Raw genomic sequence first — 25,058 nt, 5'->3', positions numbered from 1 at the left:
GGATAGTAGGGCATGAAAAGGTCGGAGGACGCGTACCGCCGCCCCTCGCGGGCTCGCTGCGCTCGCCACGCTTCGGGTTGGCGTGGATCGTGGGGTGGCGTTAAAAATTGGGGGGGACATTTAAGGGTTAATTGTGCCTATTTGGGCTCTGTGGCCCATTTAACATTGATTCCTATGGCCAAATCGGGTCCATTGAGGCATTTAACAGTAAAATCGCGGTCAATCAGCCTTTTTAACATTGTTCCCTATGGGAAAATCGCGGTCATCGCGGGCATCCCGATTTACCCGCGATGCCCGCGATTTTTACCCCCGACGCCCGCGATTTCAATCGCTGGCGCCCATCTAGGTAAAGAGTACCACAGTTTCTAATATAGCGCACACATATTCCGCAGCGCTTTACAGAGTATATTTGAACATTCACATTAGTCCCTGCCCCAGTGGAGGTTATAATCTATATTCCCTCCCCTATCATTTTCTCCTGGATCCTCCCCAGGGTGTATTATGGTCCTCTACAGGCGTTTTCACAGTTAAATAAGCTCCTCCACACAGATGCTGAGAATGACTGTAGTAGAGTAGGTCAGCAAAGTCTCCTGCATTCACCAGTATTGCCGATCTGGGCTTATGTTTACCAAGTGCTTTCACAATTAGCAGACAGCATCCTAAAAAACACAGCTGTGATCACTAGTGGGTATTGTGTCATTGGAACCAGCAATTTCGGTTCCCAATTATTAGTAAGTAACTTTGGGACACAAAACCAATTTTCAGATGCAGCGCCTACTTAACCAGAGGCAACATTGTGTTAATAAGCAGCACATAAATGAAAAAAACAAAAATAAATTACAAAAATGAAAATCCAGGACTAGGGATTAATTGTATGTGACAGAGTTAGAGTGTACAAGTATGCAAACATCCATGTACTTAGTCATTAACAATACAATAGCCAAGCTTTCTAGAATACCATAAAACCATATGCAGTTCCATTGGCTCCGGCATCTTCCTGTCGATGACGGTGCTGCACATCCATCCTGTTACTCGGAAAGTTGATAATCGTCTGATGGTTGCATCTTTGTACAGCGCCAATGCAAATCCCAGCAACTGTGACATTTGCTTATTTACCCACGGATGCTGTATGCATTTCTCTCTGAATCAAGCCCATAATATGTTATATAGAATATTTTCTGGTTCAGGTGTAAAACCAACATTTTGTTTTCTAGGTGCTCATTTATCAACAAGTGATAAAATTTGTTATGAGCGATAAAACTCATTGCGTATGATAAATGGTGATCCAGCCATTCATGTGTTTGAAATATGAACATTTGGAGAGGATTGGCTGGAGTACTATTTATCTTGTGTAACTGGTTTTATCACTCATTGATAAAATGGTCCCCTCATCCTAACCAAAAAAGGGAAAAAGAAAAGAAAGTTATATTACCAGCCCTCCCTCAGACTGTGCAAGTAAGGACCACCAAACACAGTGATGATATATCAACGTTTCAAGATACAGGAAGAACAATTCCAAAACAGCGATATTACATTGCGGTGTTTGGTGTTCCTTTCTTGTGAAGTCCAAGGGAGTGCATATAGAGAGATCATTTGGTGGACTCTAGTGAAATCAAAAGCTACAAACGCAGTTGGTGCAGACGAATATTCTCTATATCATGGACTCCTGCTTTGGGATACCAACAGAAAGCATCAGGGACAGCTGATATAATACATGAGTGCCTGCCCTAATGGACATACATACTCTAGCGATCATTCAACTAGTGCAGAACTTGATACTGACCTTGGAATCTGACATACCCACAGTATACATTGATACAGTAACATGGCTGCCATAGGCCAATGAGGAGTAAAGAGCCACCTGGCTGAAACCAGATGACAGGTGTCACATGAGGCTATTAAAATTGTTGGGGGAAAAAAAATATGAAACCCTGCACACATATTGGCGTACCTTCCGACAGACAATTTACACACACATACACATCAAGGTCAATGAATGGAAGTTTGGTTAGCAGGTGGAAAAAAAATATGTCCACCCTTAGGGCTAGTGCTCATGCAATTTGCAGACAGGATTTATGTCTGTTTACCGGAGAAGGCAGGCAAAACACAATTAGGAGCAGGGTACAATGGCGGTGAGCTATGTGTGATACAATACGTACTGTACAGGCAGCCACACACCTGACGATCTGACCCGGGAAGAAACAGTGATGCATGCAGGGGCGCTGCTCTAGGGCTCCGTACCGCGCACTCACCTGGTGTAAATGGCAGATGAGAGCCAGCAGTCTCCGCCGCAGATGCTGAGCAGCCACCTCCCTGTCGCTGTGTCTCGCCCGGCGGTAGCTGCTGTAACCCTGGAGCTTGGCACTGAGTGAACGAGCGAGTGACAGTCCGCTGCTGCTGCGCCTTCCTCTCCAGTCTCCCTGTGTGCCTGTCTTTAAAATTTCACCAACTTACACGGACTCCGATTGGATGGCTATCACAGCTGATCCGAGTAATGAGAGGAAGGTTATGATTGGACGCCTGAACCCTCTAGTCATTTCCATGTGTTGTCATCTCCCAGACAGAGGTGTGTTACAGTATTACACTATGGAAAGGTCCTTTAGCCCACTTGGATTTAGCAAATAATGTGATGCAGTGAGATGTGTCTTGTGATTCCATATCATTTCATGGGTCGTGAAACACTGCTTGTACTAGGAATGCAATTAGTTGCAGTGTCTCCCTTGCGTGTGTTGAATAGTGTGTCTAATATTACAGAATGTGGCATATTATGACAATACATAGGGATCAGTCCTATTCTATGTAAAGTGTGCGATGTGCCTTGCAATCAGCCCCATTTCACATTAAAGTGTTCGTAGCCCTATTCGTGGGATTGGACTAACCCTGTAGTATTGAAAAACAAGGTTTTATATGTTCTCGTTTTGCGCTCCGAGGGCTGGCAGGAAAACCCAATTGACTTATACGGCTGTTCCACTGAACTTAACAGTACTGGACTTAATGGCAGTACCACTGGACTTATACGGCAGTACCACTGGACTTAACGGCAGTACTGGACTTAACTGTAGTACCACTGGACTTAGTGTCAGTACTGGACTTAATGGCAGGGTTGCCTACCCTTTCGGAATGGCCGGGAGGGTCCAGGAAAACGGGTACGCCTCCCGGCCCCCTGGAAAGGGGGACAACCCTCTCGCATTTCCCTCCGTCACCCGTGAACCCCCACCCGGCAGGGGGTTCCGCAGGTCAAATGACGCGATTGTGGCATTTTAGCCCCGCCCCCGCAGTGCAATGCCTGAAATACCAGTATTGCACTGCTGGTGCTGGGCTAAAATGACGTGTACGCTCTAGACACACATCCCAATAGGGCAGCATGCCTGTGGCTCTGCCCCAAACTGCCCTTTTCCCCTCCCAGCATTGGTCCCGCCTCCCTGCTTTAGTGAGCTGCACTAAAGGGCAGCATAAAAGTCGGCAACTATGCTTAATGGTGGTACTGTACCACTGGACTTAACATCAGTACCACTGAACTTAATGGCAGTGCCACTGGACTTAAAGGCAGTACCACTGGACTTAATGGCAGTACCATTGGACTTAACAGCAGTACCACTGGATTTAACGGCAGTACCACTGGACTTAACTGCAGTACCACTGGACTTACCGGCAGTACCACTGGACTTAATGGCAATACCACTGGACGTACAGGCAGTACCACTGGACTTAATGGCAGTACCACTGGACTTAACAGCAGTACCACTGGATTTAATAGCAGTACCACTGGATTTAATGGCAGTACCACTGGACTTACCGGCAGTACCACTGGACTTAATGGCATTACCACTGGACTTAATGGCAGTAACACTGGACTTAACATCAGTAACACTGGACTCCACAGCTGCGACCACGTCACCACCCCACACCAGCTTCCCAGAGACACAGCCACCCACAACCTCCCTCAACCCTCTCCAATGCTGGAATGAATATGGCGGCGATAGCGGGGGACTTATATAGAGTTCGGATCTCGCAAGAATCCGACACCGGGATGATGCAGTTTTGTCTCATTTTACACTCCAAGGGCTGGCGGTAAAACCCTAACAACATTCGGATCCATACTCAGATCCCTGCCGGTCGGGGGCATCTGGATTTCATAAATCCGGACGCGCACATCCCTAACTATTACCCAATTTTTCATCTATGATGACCCCCAAGTCCTTCTCTACAGCATAATTCCCTATAATAACTCAATTTAGCCTATAAGTAGCTTGTTAAATTATGTTCCCATAATGAATTACTTTACATTTATTAACGTTAAACTTCATTTTCCACCTTTCCGCCCACCTTTCCAGTGTAAGTTACTTATTAGTGTATCCACATTCTCTACTGAGTTAATTTCCTTATTCAATTTTGAGTCATCTGCAAATATTGCAATCTTGCTCACTATGGGCCTTATTCTGGTCGGTGCGGCCGGAGCCAAATATGCGTCCTAAACCCCGCCTTTCGTACGGATCGCTCACTCCGTCCGAATGCGGTTAGCCGCTGACCGCACGGAGCACGAGTGTATTTCTTACGGATACACCTCCTCCATCTCTTGGAACCCCCCCCATCATTCGATGGTCGCAGAACATCGAATGCAGGACTGAGTGGTCCGCCAGCTCCCGCAACCTCAGGGCATTTCTCTGTGCAAAAGCAGGGATCTGGACGGGCAGCTGACATCCGGCAATGTCATATGTCCGCCCCCTACACGTGCGTCACGGCCGCATTACCATACGTATGCCCAGCATTTTCATGGGAACGCCCATGAAACGCGGGGTGTAAACATATGGTAATGAGCCCAAACAGCCCTTCACGCCCCTCTCCACCCCCTGTTCGTAGTGTACACATTTCATGCGGAATTTGGCCGTGCGTCCCGTTCGCACATGCGCAGAGACGCCTCTGCACATGCGCAGACACAAAACAATTGAGCAACCAGTTTTTAAGCCAATTTCAAATTTTATCTCCAAACCCTAAGTTACCTAGTTTATTAATAACTTTTTATGAGGCAGTGGGGCAGATGTATGAACGGTCGTTATGGGGGAGAAGGGGTATTAGCGCACGTTATGTGCACTGATACCGCTTCTCCCCCATGTATAAAGCGGCCGGGATGCGGTAATGGACAGGGTGGCTATGCGCCCCTGTCCATATCGGCGCTGCTATCAAAATGATAGCAGGCCGAATGTATGAACGGTCAGCATCGCTGACCGTTCCGCACGAAGCCGGGTTTGGCTTCGCTAGCATCAGGCTGGCGAAGCCCTATCTAAACAGCAGGGACAGCGCTGTCCCTGCTGTTAGGTCTGGGCTGCGCTGGGGATCTCGCGTGAACAGCGAGATCCCGGGCATGCCCAGTGCTGCCGGCTGGGGGACAGGAGATAGCGCATCAGTATTAACTGATGCGCTATCTTCAGAAAGGGACATCGCCGAAGGGGGGAGTTAACGCTCCCCCGCTTCGGCAGACAAGATGTTAATACATCTTGTCGATGTCCCTTCCTGCTTCGCCTCGCTATTGAGGCGAAGCAGGAAGTATCATAGCGGCGCGATAAGCGCTGCTATGATACATCTGCCCCAGTATGTCAAAAGCTTTAGCGAAATCAAGAAGTATTATATCAACAGATTTCCCTAACTCCACCCCTACTGACTTCCTCATAGAAGCTAATTTAATTAGTCTGACATGATCTATTTTGACGAACCCATGCTGAGCCTTACTTATCACCTTCTCTTCTAAGAAATTTTGGATGTATACAATATATGTATTTGGCTGTGTGCCTCTCATACACCTTTCTTATACCTTGTTCCCCTCTTCCTCCTTTCCCCTTGATTCCTCCACAAGGTAGCTGTCTTTGCCCTATATTCTACACTCATTTATTAGTTTATGATTTCTTACTATACCCTCCCCCCAACCACCTAGTTTAAAAGTTGTTCAGGTGCAATCTATCAGTGGAAAAAGAGATGGCGCCTGACGAGAAGTCTGCACAGTTTTCTAGGAACTCAAATCCCTCCCTCCTGCACCAATCTTTGAGCCACATGTTAATCTCCCTAATCTCCCGCTGTCTTCCTGGGCTAGCTCGCGAGGTAAGGACTTGATGAAATGGGGCCTAATCAAGAGATATACAAAATTCAATGTCGTTTGTAAGCAGCTTTGAATTACCATCTGATTTGAAGGTGTGAATATGCAGGAGATGTCTCAGTAGAAGAGACGCCTTATTGCAAGCTGACATCACAACCATTTACTCTTCCTCCCAGGAAATTGGGGTGACATTATATTCCTGTTTTGTTTCTCAGAAACTAGTGATTATTTACAGCACAGATGTATGCTTATAATTATATGTCAGCTAGAGAGGCCTACTTGGTTACATTGTGTTTACAGATAATTCCAAAATTTTAATCACATACTAATGCTGCATCCAGTCTGCATAACCATAGGGATGATGTTATCCTTTATTGTGTATAGGCTGCAAATGTGTACGCAATTCAAATAAGTATGTGATGGCTCCAGTGGGCGCCACATTTAATTCCTGCTAACATAAGTAGTTCCATTTCCTAGAAATTTGCAATTGCATTTGCATACATATTAAAAGTAGGCCCTCTCTACATAAAGATATCCATTGTTTATTACCGACCAATAACACATTTGAGCACAAAAAATTACAGAACTGACACAGAGCCAATGGTTGTCAAAGTGTGTATCATTTTTGTAATTGACTAAAGCTTCTAAAAATTAAGAGGTGATGTTGCCTATAGTAACCAATCAGACTGCATTTCTATTCCATTCTAGAAAATTATTGAAAGAATCTGATTGGTTGTTATAAGTAACATCACTTGTTTTCATTTTAAAGAAAGTTACAGGCCTAAAAGACATATTTGCGTTTTGATTTAATATTACTCATGCCTGAACCCTCTGAATACAACATTATAAATTCCAGTAATTTGCCGTATTCCTGCCATCTAGTGGAACATTCACAGAGTTTCTTATAGAACATACTTTAATTTGTACTACTTATGATTAGGGATTAGAACCGGGCCATTTTTATTTTTTTGTGTTTTGGTATTGTATCTAGATATCCTTCATGTTTTGGATTGGTATTGGTTTTGCCAAAACCCTCCTTGCAGGTTTTGGTTTTGGATCTTGATTTTTTAGAAAAAAAAAAAAAAAGCTAAATTTGGGAGTGATTTTGTTCCTATAGTATTATTAACTTCAATAACATCAGTTTCCATTCATTTCCAGTCTATTCTGAACACCACACATCTCACAACATTGTTTTTAATCCAGTTTACTCCAAAAGGTAGCTGGATAACTAAGCTAAGAAACAGAGTTGGGCAGTAAACAAATTGGGGGTAAAGCCTGGACTGATATGGCAGACAGGGCACCCCTGGATTGATATGGCAGAGTATGTATCACCCTTGGACTGATATAGCAGACAGGGCAGCACCCCTGGACTGATACGGCATACAGGGCAGCACCCCTAGACTGAAATGTCAGACTTAGAAGCAGCCCTGGACTGATACAGCTGACCTAGCAGCACCAATGGACTGATAGAGCACACAGAGCAGCACCAATGGATTGATACGTCAAACTTAGCAGCTCCCTGGATTTATAGAGCAGACTTCACAGCACCCCTGGAATGATACGACAGACTTAGCAGCACCCCTGGACAGATGCAGCAGGCTTAGCAGCAGAGCTGCCATCAGAAATTGTGGGTCCCGGTATGACAAAATAGATAGCCCCCCACAACTATTGTTACACAAAATAGTTAAATCAGACATTTTGACCACACCCCGCTAGTCGGCACCTCACGGATGGAGCTATCAATTAGATTTTTAACAAAAAAACCTAAATGACAGTGAGGGGGCTGCACTCTCACACAAAATCAGCAGGCAATATTGTTACAGCCTACGCAGAGATCCTGAGCTGGCGGCTCCTCTGCTATCTTCACTGGCTATCTTCACTGGTGCCGCGGGATATTACGTCACATTGTGACATACCATAAATTTTATTGTACAGACTGCCAGCGCCTACTCTTCATTGGGTGCATTCTGTGCAGGGCCGGTATTAGGGTGCTCTGCGCCCACCTGCAAACTAAAATTTGCTTCACAATGTAGACAATGTGTGCTGAAGGCGAATGCTGAAAAAAGGGTGTAAAATGCCCGTAGTAGTAGTGCCCCCCTCACACACACACACACGAAAATTAGGGATAAATAGGGAAATTGTAGTGCGAGAGGGGTTTTGCCACATAATTGTTTGTGCGAGAGGGGCTCTGCCACATATTAGTACCATTTCACATTACACCACACACTGCGTCAGATAGAGCCAGTTAGAAACACTACACCAGGTAGAGCCCTTTAGACACACTGCACCCGGATTACGCACACTGTAATGCCTATTACACATTGTTGCACACTGCGAAGCCCATTACATGTTATGACACTCACTATAATGCCTATTACATATTATGCCACACACTGTAATGTCTATTACATATTATACCAAACACCATAATGCCTATTATGCCACAGACCGTAATGCCTATTACATATTAAACCATACCGTAATGCCTATTGCATATTATGCCACACATCTTAATGCCTATTACATATTATGCCACCCACCTTAATGACTTTTACATATTATGCCACACGCCGTAATGCCTATTACACATTATACCATACACAGTAATGCCTATTACATGTTATGCCACATAACTGCTGCTTTCTTGAGGTTACCCTCCAATTCTAGGCGCTGTATAGATTTATGGATGTATATATATTAAAAAACAATTTTTTAAAAAATTAAATAAAACACTCTGATATGGATTCAGCTGCAGACGGGGTGGTGTGACTGTGTGATCACACCTAATTTGAAAGAATTAACCTACACAAGTGTAGGATACCTTCTACAAAACAACAAGAGAAGAATCCCAATGTCTGCGCTAATATTCTATGAAGTGCAATATGACTGAATCACTGTCTCACACAGTTTTAATCAATTATTCTTTTTAATGAATTATATAGGTATCAATTATAAAAAGTATCAAAGTACAATAAAAAAATTTCACAACAAAATAAAAATAAATACCCAATGCTCGTATACGATTTAGGTGGCCACCTGTTTTTTGATTCTTTTGTAATGGTTATAACATATATTTAATGAAATAAATCGCAAATAACAATATATAAAATAAAGGGCAGCACCCCTGGACTGATACGGCATACAGGGCAGCACCCCTAGACTGAAATGTCAGACTTAGAAGCAGCCCTGGACTGATACAGCTGACCTAGCAGCACCAATGGACTGATAGAGCACACAGAGCAGCACCAATGGATTGATACGTCAAACTTAGCAGCTCCCTGGATTTATAGAGCAGACTTCACAGCACCCCTGGAATGATACGACAGACTTAGCAGCACCCCTGGACAGATGCAGCAGGCTTAGCAGCAGAGCTGCCATCAGAAATTGTGGGTCCCGGTATGACAAAATAGATAGCCCCCCACAACTATTGTTACACAAAATAGTTAAATCAGACATTTTGACCACACCCCGCTAGTCGGCACCTCACGGATGGAGCTATCAATTAGATTTTTAACAAAAAAACCTAAATGACAGTGAGGGGGCTGCACTCTCACACAAAATCAGCAGGCAATATTGTTACAGCCTACGCAGAGATCCTGAGCTGGCGGCTCCTCTGCTATCTTCACTGGCTATCTTCACTGGTGCCGCGGGATATTACGTCACATTGTGACATACCATAAATTTTATTGTACAGACTGCCAGCGCCTACTCTTCATTGGGTGCATTCTGTGCAGGGCCGGTATTAGGGTGCTCTGCGCCCACCTGCAAACTAAAATTTGCTTCACAATGTAGACAATGTGTGCTGAAGGCGAATGCTGAAAAAAGGGTGTAAAATGCCCGTAGTAGTAGTGCCCCCCTCACACACACACACACGAAAATTAGGGATAAATAGGGAAATTGTAGTGCGAGAGGGGTTTTGCCACATAATTGTTTGTGCGAGAGGGGCTCTGCCACATATTAGTACCATTTCACATTACACCACACACTGCGTCAGATAGAGCCAGTTAGAAACACTACACCAGGTAGAGCCCTTTAGACACACTGCACCCGGATTACGCACACTGTAATGCCTATTACACATTGTTGCACACTGCGAAGCCCATTACATGTTATGACACTCACTATAATGCCTATTACATATTATGCCACACACTGTAATGTCTATTACATATTATACCAAACACCATAATGCCTATTATGCCACAGACCGTAATGCCTATTACATATTAAACCATACCGTAATGCCTATTGCATATTATGCCACACATCTTAATGCCTATTACATATTATGCCACCCACCTTAATGACTTTTACATATTATGCCACACGCCGTAATGCCTATTACACATTATACCATACACAGTAATGCCTATTACATGTTATGCCACATAACTGCTGCTTTCTTGAGGTTACCCTCCAATTCTAGGCGCTGTATAGATTTATGGATGTATATATATTAAAAAACAATTTTTAAAAAAATTAAATAAAACACTCTGATATGGATTCAGCTGCAGACGGGGTGGTGTGACTGTGTGATCACACCTAATTTGAAAGAATTAACCTACACAAGTGTAGGATACCTTCTACAAAACAACAAGAGAAGAATCCCAATGTCTGCGCTAATATTCTATGAAGTGCAATATGACTGAATCACTGTCTCACACAGTTTTAATCAATTATTCTTTTTAATGAATTATATAGGTATCAATTATAAAAAGTATCAAAGTACAATAAAAAAATTTCACAACAAAATAAAAATAAATACCCAATGCTCGTATACGATTTAGGTGGCCACCTGTTTTTTGATTCTTTTGTAATGGTTATAACATATATTTAATGAAATAAATCGCAAATAACAATATATAAAATAAATGTACCCCAGGATCATATTATTCCAATTTTTATATATAAAAATATGCAGGAATGTCCACTAGAATACCAGTAGAAAAATTTCCAAATGTCTTTGAATGGGGGGAAAGAAAGGTGCTCCACTTAAAGCGATACTCACAGACTCCAATTATACGCTGTAAAGTGAGGTAGGGAATGTAGGGAGACTGAGGGATGATTCCGTGTTGACTCCACTGCCCTCAGTACTGCTACCTGCTCGTTTGCGGTGAATGTACAAAGTGAGGTGCCAGGAAAGAGAACCACCTAAGTCCAGCAGTGTAACGTCAGTCCGGTACTGCCGCTTCTCTCACACACAGCAGTGGGTGGTCTCGCCTCCAGCTCGTACGGGGTGCCTGTATGTCAGGCCTTGCTGCGTCTCTCACCCGCTGGACCGCTGTTGGTAATGAAGCTGTGGTTTAGTGTCCGTGTATTACCACTTGTATGTCCAGTACGTCTGGCAAGTTAGCCAAAGTGGAAGCACATAAGTGGAGGTGCTAGTGGACCCCAAAGGTATTTTTCCTCTCTCCAGGGGTGCCGGATCCTCTAATACGTTTCGCTCCAATGTGAGCTTTTTCAAGCTGCTGCTTGCCTACATGCTTGTTGCCAATAATGACATGCTTGTTAGCAGGAGATATATGCTTGTTGCCAAGGGTTACTTGCTCATTGCCAGAGGTTACATCTTGTCGCTTGGGGGGTTACATGCTCCTTGCCAGGGGTTTCATGCTCACTCTGTGGTCCCCTGTCAGATAATCTACTTTGCCAGCTGTCTCCAGCTCTGTGGGGGAAATTTCGTATGAAAAATTCGTATTCGTACAGCAAAATACGATTTTTTTTATGTGTATTCGTATTTTCAGGATTTACTATCCTGAAAATACGGTAATGTGTATTCGTATTCATGGTGTATACATGGCGTATTAGTATTTTTGAATACGAATACAAATGAATACGATATCGATAGAATACAACTGTTTTTAACATGAAAACAAAGTACTTTAGTCATTTACTAACAATTCGTATTTGCAAAAAATACAAATACGAATCGTAAACGCATACGAATTGTAAAAAAATACACCAAAAAAAACACACCTTGATTTGGAAGTGTATTTCACATCTTAGAACTTTACACATGAGGAAAAAATCAGAAAATAACCCCCAGCTGATCAAAATCCCAAATGTGTGACTTATAAAAGGCCACTAAGCACACACACATACTTCTCAGCTTCAAACATGGCACAAGGTTTGCATTCACAAACCATTTCAGTGTGGGCTATGAGATACCTGGGCCGAGATTTAAGGGAATGTGAAAAAAATATCATTTTCTGAAATCGCACCACATCGCAATTTTTTTAATTGCATTTTTTCCGCTAATTTGCATATTTAATGAGATGTGAATTTGTGGCAAAAGAGTGCGATATGGTGCGTTTTTAGTCATGAAATTGTGCAATTTTTAGTCCTGAAAATGTGCGAATTTGAGGACATGTGGGATTTTGTGTAAAAAAAGGTTATAAAGGAAATGGCATGGGGTCCCCCCTGCTGAGCATAACCAGCCCCAGGCTCATTGAGCTGGACCTGATTCCAAAAATTTGGGTGACAAAAAGTGTAGGGGTTCCCCGTATTTTGGGAACCATGCCCGACCCAGGGGGCCTGGGGCTGGTTTTAAAAATTGTTAAAAACCAGGCCCGGCTCTTTGACCCTGGGGCAGGTTATGATTGAAGTAGGACAGTGTTATACCGCGCTCACTTTCGTGTTCCTATCCCTTTTAGATGTACAGAGAACGTTATTTATTGGATGGGCTTAAGCCCATCCAATAAATGTACTTAAAATGTCTGTATTGGGATGAGTTGAGTTGCTATTATTATTATTAATTATTAGTAGTCCTTCTTCGGTGGATCGATTACTACTAATAGTATCCAGAATTTCCCTGAATTCATCTGGGGCTCGAGCTTTCAACTTTGTTTCTCCAACTCTATGGTACTTTCTTCCTCGCACAGTGCGAGAAGCCCCCACTGTAGAATCCTTTAAAAATAGACTAAAGACAAAGGGGGGTATTCAATCTTTGTTGTGCTCCCGCAGCCATCTCCCGACGGGGGAGATGGCTGCGGGGCCCTATTCAATGCTGTCTTCCCCGACAGCATTGAACAGGGGTTCTCGGCAGAACGAGCCCGACATCAAAAGCTGTCAGGCTTGTTCTGGCGAGAAAATCCGAAAATAGGCGAGCTCCCAGCCGGAGCGCGTCTATTTCCGCCCTCAACTCGCGTCCACGCCCCTTTCTCGCTGCTCGGCGGCCGGGACATTGAATCCCGACTGCCGAGCTCAAATCGAGCAAAGCGAGAATGGGACAGGGGCACGGCTGTTGAGCTCACTCAACAGCCGTGCCCCTGACATTGAATACCCCCATAAAGTCTAAAGTCACCCTTCTATTCCCCAATGTAACTCTCCAGTGTCACCTATGGAGTCTGAGAAAATGATTTAACAGTAAGTACAAAATCCCCTTTTCAGTTGATTTTTAAATCAAGAGATCTAATTGGAGATTCACTTACATCTAATGCCAGTTTTAGATTAATTTGGTAAGTGTTAAGTGAGTCAATAAATTGATGCAGCTTGTCTTTTGTATTGCTCCAAATCAGTAAGATGCCATCAATATATCAGAGCCAAACCACTATGTGCTGGGTATATTGTTCATTAAATTCATCAAACACCACTTCTCTCTCCCAGTAAGGTATATAGGTATTTGCATATGTTGGTGCACAGGCTGCTCCCAATTATTCAACTGAATAGACCCACAGAACAGATGAGTGGGTCTCATTAATCCCCAATTACTTGCTGCTCCTGTTTAAAACTTCTTACAAATGCTCTAAATAAATATCTATATGCAAGGAATTAGGAAGTTATGAAGTAGTCACAGTTTGATGCACAGGAAGACAGTGTTTAGGGGCAGAAGTATGGCATTTTCTAGGGGTGTTTATAAATATGCAGGCGTGCTTCTGCACTTTAAAATCTGAATATTTAAATTTCCTGACAAATCATTAAATTCATTAGAATTGCATAATCAAAATGTTTAATTTTATGCTTCTTTATGGCTCTACTACCCTCCCTTCTTGGGCATCTCAATATCCGTCAAAATGGAACGCCTCACACATTCCTTACCTGGAAATCCCAATACCCCATTACCCTGCAAATTTATACACTTAATATAACCAAAGCCATAGTTGCCCTGAGTAACGATGTTAATAAATGGGAACGCCTTCCTTTATCCTATTTGGGAAGAGCTAATCTATTGAAACTTGTTGCAATTCCACAGCTGCTTTATCCTCTACAAATACTTCCAGTTTTATTAACTAAAAACGATGTTCAACAAATCACGAAAAATTTCCATAAATGTATCTGGAAGTGAGGATGTGCACGTATTGCAATGCGGAACAAAATTTCAATGGTGGCATAAACTTCCCAATTCTAGTTACCTATAATCATGCTGCTCTTTTAAGGCATTTGCATGACTACACAACAGCTCAGTTTACACCAATGTAATGTTAGACCAGGGTTTCCTGGGCGATACTGGCTTGATTTGTTTTCTCCGCCAACATAACCAGGAAATATCTGAAGATTTGAAATCCAATCCACTTTTATGGTCTACTAGAAAGATCTGGCACATACTGCAGCAACGCAGCTGTCTTAAACCAATATCATTCCCTATTCCTACCCCTATTGCAAAACCCTGCTTTTTTGGACCGCATGGCTGCTCACCCTTTTCTGTGCGGAAGCTGGCAGTGATTAACTCCATATGTTCATTAGTCATAAAATAGGATAAACATCTTATGCAATTTTCTGAAGTGTCCTCCCAATATGCTATGGTTTGTCCATATCCACTAGTGTTTTTACACTCTAGATTCTATATATCCCATGTCCTTTTTTATTTTTCAGATGACGACTGGAACAATACTTTCGATACCCTTTGTCCTACCCAGTCCCACCCACTAAAGCTATATCGGTACTCTTTACCTAGCACGGCGCCCACGATCTTGATCGTGGGCATCGTGAGGTAAAAAATCGCGTCGGTCGCGTCGTATGCGGGCTAAAGATGCCCGGACGCAACGCGACCGACGCGATGTCCACGATTTCCCCATTGAAAACCATGTTAAACATGGACATCGCGTCGGTCGCGTCGCGGCTGGCCATAAATGTGCACACGATGGCCGCGACGCGATGCCCACGATTTGCCATAGGAATCAATGTTAAAAGGCCCGATGGACACGATTTTCATGTTAAATGGCTGAATGGACCCGATTTTACCATAGGAAACAATGTAAAATGGGCCTTAGAGCCCAAATAGTTACCCTGAACTCTGAAATGGCCCCCCCAATTGTTTACGCCACCCCACGATCAACGTCAACCCGAAGCGTGGCGAGCGCAGCGAGCCCGCGAGGGGCGGCGGTACGCGTCCTCCGACCTTTTCATACCCCCACTATCCATGTCGGCGTGGAGTTGAGAATAGAATAGTGTGGCGAGCGCAGCGAGCCACCGAGCCCGAAGCGTGGCGAGCGCAGCAAGCCCCGCGAGGGGACGCGGATACCTTCACAGGTAAACGCGTCCCTTCGCGGGCTTCACAGGTGTCCGCGTCGCCATGGACACCTGTGAAGCCCGCGAGGGGACGCGTATAGCTGTGAAGGTATCCGCGTCCCCTCGCGGGGCTCGCTGCGCTCGCCACACTATTCTATTCTCAACTCCACGCCGACGTGGATAGTGGGGGTATGAAAAGGTCGGAGGACGCGTACCGCCGCCCCTCGCGGGCTCGCTGCGCTCGCCACGCTTCGGGTTGACGTTGATCGTGGGGTGGCGTAAACAATTGGGGGGGCCATTTCAGAGTTCAGGGTAACTATTTGGGCTCTAAGGCCCATTTAACATTGTTTCCTATGGCCACATCGGGTCCATTGAGGCATTTAACAGTAAAATCGTGTCCATCGGGCCTTTTAACATTGATTCCTATGGCAAATCGGGAGCATCGCGTCGCGGGCATCGCGGGTACATTTATGGCCGGCCGCGACGCGACCGACGCGATTTCCATGTTTAACATGGGTTTCAATGGGAAATCGCGGGCATCGCGTCGGTCGCGTCGCGGCCAGACATAAATGTACCCGCGATGCCCGCGATGGGCGCCGTGCTAGGTAAAGAGTACCGCTATATCTATTCATTATAACTACTTGAGACGATTTCTTGATCACGCCAAAGCAAAGGAAAGGAATGTCTACATGGTTAGAACATTTCCCCTCCTTGACTATATCTTCATTAAAAAACACCCTTTTATATTCCTGACAAGTTCTTAAAGCTAGTATGTACACTGAACTTTTTCTCAATATTTATCACAATTCCTATCTGTTCCCCCCAGGCGTTTCCATATGGTAATCTCTGACACACATAAATGTCCAAAGTGCCAATAAGAAAATGCAGACACCTACCACTGTTTATGGGCCTTCCCTATAATTAGTTACTTTTGGCTAAATATAAAACGCTATGCCGAAGCCAAGTTAGTCACTTTTGTTCTCTTCACCCCAAAATGGGCAATACTGGGTGTATTTGACCCTGCCCTCCCATATGACAAAAAAGCAAAAAACTCTTACTACTCTTTTAGTGCAACAGGTAGGAAAACTATTCTCCATGGATGGATTGATTGATGCCACCTCCCCCCACAATTCCCGTTATTTCTGACCAAGCTTCACTTTTTATTTTGAATGGATTGTGTAGAGGCCACTGTTGATAGAGGTAATACATGGACATTTTATGGGAATCTTATATACCCACTCTTCCTTTTACCACAAGACAACTGATGCTAGCTTAAAAACAACTACGTGGTATTTAAGTAGAATGGCTGCTTAAGACCCCCTATTTCTCTTGACTAAATTTGTGGATGTAATACCTATTATTTCCTCTTATGTAATCCCTGATTGCTTTGTGTGATGGTTAGACAAAGTATATGGTAAGCATACGCTATTTAATATGATATATGTTTACTTTGAATATATATATATATATACAGTGGTCGAAGTGGGGCGGTATACGGGGGTATGCCATACCGCCACTTTAATCTGAAGATAAAAAAAAACTCTTTTTTTTCCCCCTCAGGATGCTCTCTGATCACTCAGCAGCGCATATTGTGCTTTTGTAATACCCCTGTACAACGGGGCAGTCTGGCAGGGGACGTTGATGGACAGGGGGGTGTCCGAAGGTGCGCACTATATTCACTCTTTACTTTTCCATACCCCCACTTAAAAATGTCCATACCCCCACTTCAAAATTTCCACTTCGACCACTGTATATATATATATACATATATATATTTTAATACAATATGTTTATTGTATAATGTATATGCAATGTCTCAATAAAAAAAGTAAAAAAAAAAATACATTTCATTTTACATTTATTTCATATTTTTCTTTTTTTAAACATGCAGTTTATCCCTCAGGAGATAATTTCTCTATATTTTAAAAGTGTTGTCTTAATTTCTCTCAGGACTAATTAAATGAAAGATTATTTTTAATGAGAGAAAATAAACATGGGATTTATTTGGATCATTTTCACACTCCATAGAGATTATCCGAGATACTTTACTAAACTCTTCAAACTCATCTGGTTCAACAATATACCTTGTACATAAATGAAATAAGTTTTGAAATATAATAATCTATTTCTAAATATAAAAATATCATTGATAACTTGGGGGGTTATTCTAGTTCATTCTTTCTGACAAAATCCTTCTTAGATGGACAAAACCATGTGCACTGCAGGTGGGGCAGATGTAACTTGTGCAGAGAGAATTAGATTTGGGTGGGGTTTTTCTTCAAAGTGAGATCTATATTGCAGTGTAAAATAAAGCAGTCAGTATTTTCCCTGCACAGAAACAAAATAACTCACCCAAATCTAATTCTATCTGCACATGTTACATCTGCCCCCCCCTGCAGTGCACATGGTTTTGTCCATCTAAGAAGGATTTTGTCAGAAAGAATGAACTAGAATAAACCCCTTGGTGTCAGGGGGACCATCTTCAACTCAATACGAGAAAGACTAGGGAGTTGGTAGTTGATTTTAGGAATCGGCAGCATACCCCCCCCCCCAATTCCTGTGAGCATTCAGGGAGTGCATATTGAGATCGTAAGAACTTACAAGTATCTGGGTTTTCACCTGAACAATAAATTGGACTGGACTGATAATTATGCTGCTCTATATAGGAAAGGGGCAGAGCAGACTTTATCTACTGAGGAGACTGAGGTTCTTTGGAGTGCAGGGAGCGCTCCTGAAGAACTTCTTCGACTGTGTAGTGGCATCGGCCATATTCTACGGAGTGGTCTGCTGGGGCAGCATGTTCTTAGATTCTAGATTTATATTGTTTGAACTTCTTATCATGTGTGTTCTTATTATCTTATGCTATTTTCACCCTTATCTGTACTTGAACCTTGCTGTAACAATTGTAAATTTCTCCATTTTGAGACAAATAAAGGAATTCTATCTATCTATCTATCTATCTATCTATCTATCTATCTATCTATCTATCTATCTATCACTACATGAACACATCGTGTATACATAGTAAATCAGGCTTTAAACTGATTTTTTTATTTTATCTACACGTAATATACCATTAAATGAGAGAATCTGAAAATCTATTGAGCATTTTCTGTAGTTTTTTTGTAGGCAGGATTGCATACTGTTGATTTGCTGAAACCCAAACCACTGGATACTAATGAAGAATCCAGACTTTAGAATGTAATAGAACATAAAGGCCCATCAAAGTTTTTCCTATTAAAATGATAGAAACGTAAGAAAAAATAGGAGGTTGTGCCAGGTGAGATACATTAGGTCAAACAGCATGATGTCTGAGCTTTCTGGTTACTACAGAGAAAATCACAATATACTCTCAACAAGGAAGAACAAAGTAGACAGAGAATAGTGTCGGTATATGGTGCACTAGTTTCAAAAGAATATTAAAATATAACTTTTAATAAATTCATATATTTCATATGAATTTATTAAAAGTTCAATTTTAATATTCTTTTGAAACTAGTGAGTCATATACAGACACTATTCTCTCTCTACTTTGCTCTTCCAATATAACTATCCGAGGCTTCAATTCCACCCTCTTAACTGTCATTTTTCAAACACAGCCTGTAACATGGCTATAGATTAGAGACACCATTAGTGGGTGCCTCAATACAAAACCTTGCAATTGTGACATCATATTTTCACATATATGCTGAATACGAATTTGCAGTCGAGTTTTGAGTCCACCTCTGAATCATGCCCTTTGCGTTCTATTGGGAGAAATGCTATTTAAATAATAGCATAATAAATACATCATATAATTCATGTAGTATAATACTGAAATGTATGCAGGGCTGAAACTAGGATTTTTAGTACCCAGAGAATAGCAGTAATTTGGCATCTCCCAAACTAACCCCCCCCCCCCCCGTAATAATTTTTTTTAAGTTATGCTACATTATGACACACAGTAGTAGTGCCATTTTCCTCAATTTCAGTATATAGGACCATGAGAGAAGGGGGAGAAGTTGCTAGAGGAACAGGGGAAACAGCGTTGGAAGAGAGAGTGAGGATAAGGGAAGAGCTATAGAGAGGAGGGAGGGAGGGAGAGAGAGGAGAGAAAGTCAGTTGAGAGAGAAGAAGCAATTAAATTAAATCTATACTTACCAGAAACTGTGTTACTGTTGAAGACACAGCCTGCCACCAGTCACAGCACCCTGCTGATGCCGACAGTGGCAGGAAGCATGCAGGAGCATGTCCCAGCAGGCAACAACCCTCTACCCCTATGATTAGGTCTTCTAGTTGGAGATAGGACCCCTGACATCACAAGCATGTGAATCAGCACAACATTGGGAGAAGCAAGGTCTAAACATGGTAGCCCAAAAGTACCCTCATGGGCTCACTACACTCACATCATGATAGTAGCAATGCAAGGCCACAGGCCATACTCCTCCCTCTAATGGGACATGTCACGTGATTGGCCATGATAGGTCCTTTATCTGACTTGGATCTAGCAACTACCTTACTCTTCAGGCATGTGCTTTGTGCAGCACCTGATTCATCAGCAATGTGGCTGACTTTTCACTCAATCTAAAATCTTCACAGCAATCATTGATTGTCAAGCATATTTCTCCATTCCCAGTCCTATAAAAAAAAAACATAGTGTAGTCATGAAACACCAATCACCCTTTTAAAGATTACATTGTATACAAAATAAACCACTGATATAATTGCCAAAGTAGGTTAAACATGAACTGAAACTGTATTGCATACAACGTGATGTATGTAATGATTAACTAATTAACTACTATCTCAGAGTCATCATGTTTAGTCAGGCTGTATTTTATAATCTGTTTTTGGTGCAAACATCCTAAAATCAGACAGTGGAACAATATCTCCTTCACTAATGATACATTGGCCCTTATTCTGATCGGTGCGTACTTTCCCGAATTCTTTCGGTGCGGTGGCGTACGGCTAACGTCCGTAGAAACGCCCACGGGTCCTCCGCATTCGGACGGACTCACTCTTTAAGAACAGGGCGTGTGTACGGACGACATACAAACCGTGCATGTGCGGTGTAAACGTACAGATTCTTGCACGGTCTTCCCGCACAAGCACGGTCTTACCGCGTCAGAACGTACGGGAAGCTGTCCGTACGCCCCGATGCGGAGTATTTACGCTCAATCCCACACTTTTTTACTGAGTACACACAGCGATCACATGACCCACTTAGGCAATTAGGCAACCTCATGAAAAAAGGATTGTTATCAATTTCAATCAATTAAATGCTCATCTATACTGACCCACATTCCTACTACATTCATGACACACATTAACCCTTACAGCATGTGACCCTAACATACATCTATATACACTATGTAAATTTTGCTTATTTTAAAGATTTTAAACAAGTTACACATATACTTTAGCATGTTAGAAAAAAACACTGACAACTTTGAACTTTAAATAACTATTTATTATAAAACAACTGTCCACAAAAACGAAATTAATTATCGGCATCAATGATGCGGTCCATTTCCGCCAACATCTGGCGCATCTGGGCTCGCAGTCTAAGGAGGGCCCCACGGCGACCCTCCTCTGCTTGGGCAGGCTCATCTGTGGAGGAAATTCAAATTGAAAAATGACTAATGATATTCATGCATACATTTAACATAGTCAAACCTACATTTTAAACATGCACCGTGACAGGTGTGTGTATATATATATATATATATATATATATATACACACACATATATAACTATATATATATGAGACATACACCTATACATACATGCATACATACTACATGGAAAGCCTGATTTTGGCCCTCTACCCTTTACTCTGTCGAACACCTCACAGTCATACTGCTCCTTCTCAATCCAAACCCACCCATGACTAAGCTGTGAGAAGCATGTCAAGCGCTGCACCAATCACAATTCGGCAAACAAAGTTCAGTGTCTGTTATATGATGGAGCCTGGCAGGGGAGTTACACAACTCTCAGGAATGCTCAGTACATTTGTGCAATCAAGCATGGCTTGCCTGCTGATAATCTGCTCCAGAAATCATTGTCAGAATGCCAGTTAGGGGAAGCTGCAGCACTAACCCACTCCCATGCTCAAAAGCATTACTAAGACCAAATCAACACACAATTATGGTGCAAAACATACATGCAGACCGCAGGGGGTGGTTAGCTAGAGGAGGGCCCAGGGGCACTGACCACTTGTTACTCCAGTCTAAGCCACGCCTGTCCATACTCCATTTATGCCATACTGAATCTAGTTTACAAAGATCATTCACCAGTAAACTCTACTCACCTATATGAGGCTACAGATTGTATGCTTGCAGCAGGGACATGAAACACTTACATTAGCAATTCATCCCTTTCTTCCAGGATACAGATTAACTACACAGGTTCAGTGCCACTCAAAATCGATATGAAAGACATCCTCACAACCTGTGTCATTAATATGTGTCCTGGATGAAAGGGATGGTTTGGCCACCCTATCTAACCCCAAAGTGTGTCTGTTGCTATCCTGTTTGTTTGGTCACTTTATAGTATTGTAAAAATCAATTGAATCACCAGTGCTACATAGCAAATAGTAAATGCCAAACGGATAAATTAATCCTTATGTATACATACCAATTCCGGCCGCCTGGACGACCTCACAGGCCTCCACCTCCTCCTCAGGGGCCTCCAATGGTGCCACCTCGTCCTCGCCTTGGATGACCTCCTCCTCGGGTGGCAGCGCCTCCACAGCCCACCCCTCCTCATCCTCCACTTCTTGGGCCCCCTCCTCTGGGCTCCCTTCCTGCGGAAGCTCCTCCTGGGCCACCTCTGCCTCCTCCCGGGCCTGTCTTGCTCGATCACGTGCTGTGTATGGGAAAAATCAAAAAAGTGGCAATTAGTGGTAATTACTATTAAGCCTTATCAAGCTATAAATGCAAAGGTTATAAGTACAGATAATTGTACAGGCAAACAGCTCCTTAGTGGCCTTTACAAAACACAGCCTGTAACATGGCAGGTATGCTGTGACATTTGGCCCATTGTAAGCATCACAAGCATTAATCCTCCCCAATAACATATTTTATGACCATTACAGGGTGTCAAACAGGAAGTAGCACTCATATATTGTATGCAATGTTTAACTCATGATCAGGCTGGTGACCTTAGTGGATTAAATAATGTCAGGTAAGCAATCATGTCCAAATCCCCATTTACTGTCGAAATACTCACATCTAGCAATGCTGGCCCTTATTTGTTGAAGCTTGTCTGGCTCCCTGCGCCTCAGGTCGGACCACCGCCGCTCCAGCTGAGTGATGGTCCGCCGCACCTCTGTGCGTGCGAATATACGGCGGCGGGCCACCGCATAGGCATTGCGCTTTTGCCTATTCGTGATAAATGGGCCCGCCCGCCCCAGCCTGGTCTCCATAACGGAGACCAGTGTTCTCAGCTCCGCTGATGAGAATGGGGCTGCTCTCCCATAGGCCGCCATCTTAGCAATGGCACAAATCAAACAATCATGTGCTGTCATTGGTTGATCAGAGTGATATTTGGTATTAACTTTATTGTTCATTTTTACACTAACAGCGTCTATGCGCCCGAACACACGGCTAACCCATTGCATCGCACACCCATCCTAAACAGACAGTGTAAAATAAGATGGAAACACATTATATATAATCTATAACATTCACCAAACATGGGTATAAGCAACAGGTGAAATAGTCTGCATCACTAGACACTTACACCTAACTCCACAAGGTACTAAACAGCTATTTTATAATGAAAGGTATGCAGCAGAAACATAGCAAATAGTGGCAGACCTTTTCCCAAAATTAGGCCATGCTGCCATGTGTACACTTACCTTCTACTGGCCCATACTACAGAGGTTGAATGAAAAGTAGCTAGCATCCAGCCTGAATTTGGAGTGCTTTCACATGTGATTTGGATGCTAGCACTGATTACTTGTGGCTAAGTGGTGGACTGGATTTACATATGGAATGGGTAGTGTCAGTTGTACTACATACCAAACAAGTGCACAGTACAGATGTACATTCAAATATACATTTCATGTGTGACCTCAGTTTTATTTTGTCATTGGTGTTGGAATCTGCATTTAGCTACTAAATCAGACTTACTCAGTTTGCCAGGTTTTTGAGAAATATTTTTCCACACCAAGGGGCGACCCGTATGCGCCGCACGGTTGACGCTGGCGTACGGAACGCGGCCGTACGGAACGCAGGTTGCAGCTGATCAACGCCAATTACAGAAATAGTATTTAAAGTGGTCCTAGAAAGGCAAACAGTTGTTGCAAACATGGCTGGCTCAGAGTCAGAGGAAGAACAGGTGGTGCAGAATCTCTTGTCCCGCATGGAGGCCAACACCACCTATGTCCCCCTCAACCCAGAGCAGCCAGATGGGCCATCAACATCAGGCCAATCAGCAGCTGGCCCATCCTCAGCATCAGCAGAATCATTGGGAACACAGCAGGTGGCTTCCCAACAGAGTAGCCAGCCCAGCACTTCAAGTACAGCAACCGGTGGCCGTGGCAGTGCCAGTGGCAGTGGCCGTGCCAGTGGCCGTGCCCGTGGCCGCAGTCGGGCAACAGAGGAACCAACCACAAGAAACATGGCATATGAACCGCAGGAGCTTGACATCCTGGTGACCCGGGCACGTGATTTGATAGAGATTTGTTGTATCTTCTAAGGGTTGTTTTTCAAAATGAATATAATGTAAGTTTGGTGTCAGTAGGCACATGTTGTATTATATTTCAGATTGCAATGGGTGCTACAGCAAACATGAGGAGTTACATGTATTAATATGTACACTTTGATTGCAGGTGGCACGACTTCAAAGGAAACCTCAAGAAGAAATTGACCCAGCGGTGGGAACACAGCCACACCTCTGGGGCTGGCCCCATGCCATCAAAGCTGCAGCTCACCCCCCTGGAAGAGATGGCACAGTGCTGCATTGCAGTGGAGGAGGTCCGGGGGGTGAGCACCATAGACAGCGAGTCCCCAGCGGAAGTGATGGCTTCTACGCTTGAAGGTAATTATTTGCCAGGCCATAAGTAGATGTTTTGAATTTGGCATGGAATGTGTGGTAATTGGTATTTTCTCGTTCAACAGCATCCCCACCGCTTGGTCAAGATTCTCTTGAGGTGGTTGTGGAGTCTGTGCCACCTGGCCCCAGTAGCAGGCCCGTGCAGCAGCAGCCGGAAATGTCCGCGGCTGAATTGTCCACGTGGGGCCGTGTGCTAGAAAGTATTGTGCAGCAGGGAGACTCGGCATCAGAGCGGGTGCGTAGGGCCGAGGAGGTGCTGCAGGGTTTGACCACCAGCCACCAGAGTATTGCTGCGAGCCTGCAGGCTATGAGTGCCAGCCAGCAAGCTATGAGTGCCAGCCAGCAAGCTATTGCTGCTAGCCTGCAGGTGCTGGCTGATCAAGCCCTGCGGCAAAATGAACTCCTCCTCCACCATAATGAACTTATGGTGGAGCTAGTTACCACCAATAGGGTCCTAATGTCACCCGCTTCTGGTGCATTACCAC

At 43.5% G+C, this 25,058-nt stretch overlaps 1 protein-coding gene and 1 long non-coding RNA gene across 3 annotated transcripts in view; one reads left to right on the top strand and one right to left on the bottom strand.

Moving 5' to 3' along the window:
- The window catches only part of NDRG3 (NDRG family member 3), a 42,939-nt gene extending 40,484 nt beyond the window's left edge, over positions 1-2,455 (bottom strand). For both annotated transcript variants that reach the window (XM_083147583.1, XM_083147584.1), the window contains exon 1: positions 2,253-2,455. The gene's annotated coding sequence lies outside the window, so the exon portion shown is untranslated. The remainder of the gene's footprint in view (positions 1-2,252) is intronic.
- The window catches only part of LOC146008376 (uncharacterized), a 53,123-nt gene continuing 30,334 nt past the window's right edge, over positions 2,270-25,058 (top strand). The window contains exons 1-2 of the long non-coding RNA XR_014444496.1: positions 2,270-2,566; positions 18,662-18,812. This is a non-coding gene — a long non-coding RNA (uncharacterized LOC146008376). The remainder of the gene's footprint in view (positions 2,567-18,661; positions 18,813-25,058) is intronic.

This window comes from Crinia signifera, chromosome 6 (assembly GCF_055691185.1).
Source record: "Crinia signifera chromosome 6, ASM5569118v1, whole genome shotgun sequence".
Taxonomy (NCBI): Eukaryota; Metazoa; Chordata; class Amphibia; order Anura; family Myobatrachidae; genus Crinia; species Crinia signifera.
The sequence above is the reverse complement of the archived record's forward strand: the minus strand, read 5'-3'. Positions and strand labels throughout refer to the sequence as shown.